This window comes from Elaeis guineensis, chromosome 12 (assembly GCF_000442705.2).
Source record: "Elaeis guineensis isolate ETL-2024a chromosome 12, EG11, whole genome shotgun sequence".
Taxonomy (NCBI): Eukaryota; Viridiplantae; Streptophyta; class Magnoliopsida; order Arecales; family Arecaceae; genus Elaeis; species Elaeis guineensis.
In genome coordinates this window covers 69,594,440-69,597,722 of record NC_026004.2, presented here as the reverse complement: position 1 = coordinate 69,597,722, position 3,283 = coordinate 69,594,440, and the positions used below count along the sequence as shown (strand labels likewise).

The following is a 3,283-nucleotide window of genomic DNA, read 5'->3' as shown; positions in this document are numbered from 1 at the left end:
CACTCCATTCTTGTTGAGGCAGAGAACTGACTTGAGCGTCGGAGGGTCTTGCCGGAGTAACCCCACCTCCGGTTTAGACTTCCTTTGCAGGTCCCGCGGCGACCGCGACTTCCCCGACTCCAGCTTCTCCGCGCAAGCAGATTTTTGTACGAACAAGGACAAAGCCAAATACTGGCTACATACTTTGGATTTCATGACTATATCAACCTAGGACCAGCTGCAAGGAGAGTTTCTCAAGAAATATTTTTCCATAGGAAAAACTAATCAAATAAGGAAAGCCATAACTAGTTTTTCCCAATTAGATGGAGAAATATTTCATGAAACATGGGAGAGATTAAAGGACCTTATTAGAAAATGTCCCCACCATGCTGTACCCAAGTGGCAGTTAATCCAATATTTTTATGTTGGGCTCTCTGAAAGACATCGACAAATGATCGATGCATCATGCGGTGGGACATTCATGCTAAAAAGTGAGGATGAGGCATGGCAACTGTTTGAAATTTTAAGTGAAAATTCATTACATCATATGTCTGCCTCTATTAGAGATAAACCCATGTTAAACCCAAAGAGAGGTGGAATATATGAAGTAGGAAATGCCATAAATATCCATCAAAAGGTAGATGAACTGTCCCAAAAATTAGATCATCTTCTAAATACTGGACAATCTCCGATTCCACCTAACCCAATCAAGAAGTTTGTGCATTGTGTGCAAGTCCGAACCATTTTGTTAGTGAATGCCCAGCCGCACCTCAATTTTCTGAGTTTGTGCACGAATAGGTTCAGCAAGCTCAAGTCCAACAAACTCGCAGACCAGGAAATGATCCATATTCAAACACTTATAACCCCGGCTGGAGAAACCATCCAAATTTTTCTGGAGACCACAACCAGTGGTTGGTCCTACCACACCTCGACCTCAATATCAAGACCCAACATATAGGCATGGACCATACCATCAATTCAAAATGTTCCTCAACCGTCTACTACTGGTCACAGCTCAGCTTTTAAGAAAAAAGTTCTGAAAGTACTAGAACGATTAGAAGTCAACACTCAGACCCTTAACTCCCACACACAATCCATTGCTAAGCTAGAGACCCAAATAGGTCAACTAGCAACTGCATTCAGTAGGAGGGAAGGAGGAAAATTATCTAGCCAACCCGAGAGCAACCCAAGAGGACAATTTGTGATTGAGAGTTCTAATACCCCAGAAGTTTTTTTTGAACATGCCAAATCAATCATGACTCTGAGAAGTGAGAAGGTCATTGAACACACTAGTAAAACCAATGAGACCGACCCTAAACCTCTAACCGAATCCCAATCACCAAGAACAAGGAGGACCTGAAAATAGAGAAGGAACCAACTGCACCGGAATCATCTTACTTGCCTAAAGCCCCATTTCTGGATGCCCTGAAAGCCCCTATTCCTGCAGATAAGAAGGGAGGAAAACTTGATGAGATATTGAAATTGTTTAAACAAGTCCAAATTAATCTTCCCCTTTTAGACGCAATCAAACAGGTCCCTGCTAATGCCAAATTTTTGAAGGATTTGTGCACCCAAAAACGTAAATCTAGATCACAAATCCCAAAGAAAGTATGTCTCACTGAACAGGCTAGTTCTGTCTTCCAGCATACCACTCCTCCAAAGCTTAAGGACCCAAGAGCCCCATCATTTCCTGTGTTATAGGAAATTATCACATTGAAAAAGCTCTTCTGGATTTAGGGGCAAGTGTGAATCTTTTACCTAGTTCGGTGTATAAACTTTTTGGATTCGGAGAACTGAAACCCACATCAGTCACACTGTAGTTAGCCGACAGATCAATTAAGGAACCACGTGGAATGCTTGAGGATGTCTTGGTCAAGGTAGATGAGTTTTACTTTTCAGTTGATTTTCTGGTTCTCGAGATGGAATTAAGTGGCAACCCCAGACAAATTCCCATTATCTTAGGACGACCCTTCCTAGCTACGGCAAATGCATGCATTAATTGTAGGACAGGAGTCATGGACGTATCGTTTGGGAATAAGAAACTAAGACTAAATGTGTTGGTGCTTTCCAAGGACCATCAATAGATAGTTGCTTCGAAGCAGATACACTAGAAGATATTATAGAAAATGCAACACCCATAATTCTAGCACCAGACCCCTTAGATACTTGCTTGGCTCACTTTGGAGTGTGTGACTTTGAGGAATATATGAAAGAAGTTAACATCTTGTTGGATACACCACACGATAAAACCACTCCTCCATGGACAATCAAGTATGAGCCATTGCCCACATTAGCCAGTACACCAATAGTCCCATCTTTAGAATCACCACCTACGTTAGAATTGAAACCTCTTCCTGCTACGCTCAAGTATGTATTTCTAGGACTCAATGACACCCTCCCGGCAATCATTGCATCAGACTTGACCCCTAATCAGGAAGCACAATTGGTTGGTATTCTGAAGGAACACAAAGAGGCTATCGGTTGGTCCATTGTCGATTTAAAAGGAATTGACCCCTCCATTTGCATGCACCATATTCATTGTGAGAAACATGCCAAACCCCATCGAGATATGCAGAGGAGATTGAACCCAAACATGCGTGAAGTAGTAAAGAAAGAGGTAGTAAAGTGGTTAGATGCTGGAATCATCTACCCCATATCCGATAGTAAATGGGTCAGTCCCACTCAAGTAGTACCTAAAAATTCTGGTATTACTGTGGTTGAGAATGAAGAAGGTGAACTACTTCCCACTCGCATATCATCTGGATGGCGAGTATGCATAGATTATAGAAAACTGAATGCCATTACTAGGAAGGATCATTTTCCATTGCCCTTCATCGACCAAATCCTAGAATGGTTAGCAGGACAAAGTTTCTACTATTTTTTTGATGGTTATTCAGGGTACAATCAAGTATCTATATTTTCGGATGATCAAGAAAAGACTACCTTCATCTGCCCCTATGGCACCTTCGCTTTTCGGCGTATGCCATTCGGGCTTTGCAATGCACCCACTACATTTCAACGGTGCATACTGGTCATTTTTTCGGATATGGTGGACAAATATCTTAAAGTTTTTATGGATGATTTTTCTGTGTTTGGATCCACCTTTGAGGATTGTCTCCATAATCTTTCCAAAATTCTTAAACGGTGTATGGAGACAAATTTTGTCCTAAATTGAGAAAAGAGCTATTTTATGGTACGGAAAGGAATTGTATTAGGACATATTATTTCTGAAAGAGGGATCGAGGTAGATAAAGCTAAAGTTGAGGTCATTTCAAAACTACCACCCCCCACTTCGGTCCGACAA

The 3,283-nt window shown here is 41.5% G+C and overlaps 1 non-coding gene across 1 annotated transcript; it reads right to left on the bottom strand.

Moving 5' to 3' along the window:
- Positions 1–265: 265 nt before the first annotated feature.
- LOC140853016 (small nucleolar RNA R71) lies at positions 266–371 on the bottom strand. Its single transcript, XR_012136094.1, has one exon. It is a non-coding gene; the product is annotated as a small nucleolar RNA R71 (small nucleolar RNA).
- Between the last annotated feature and the right edge of the window lie 2,912 nt (positions 372–3,283).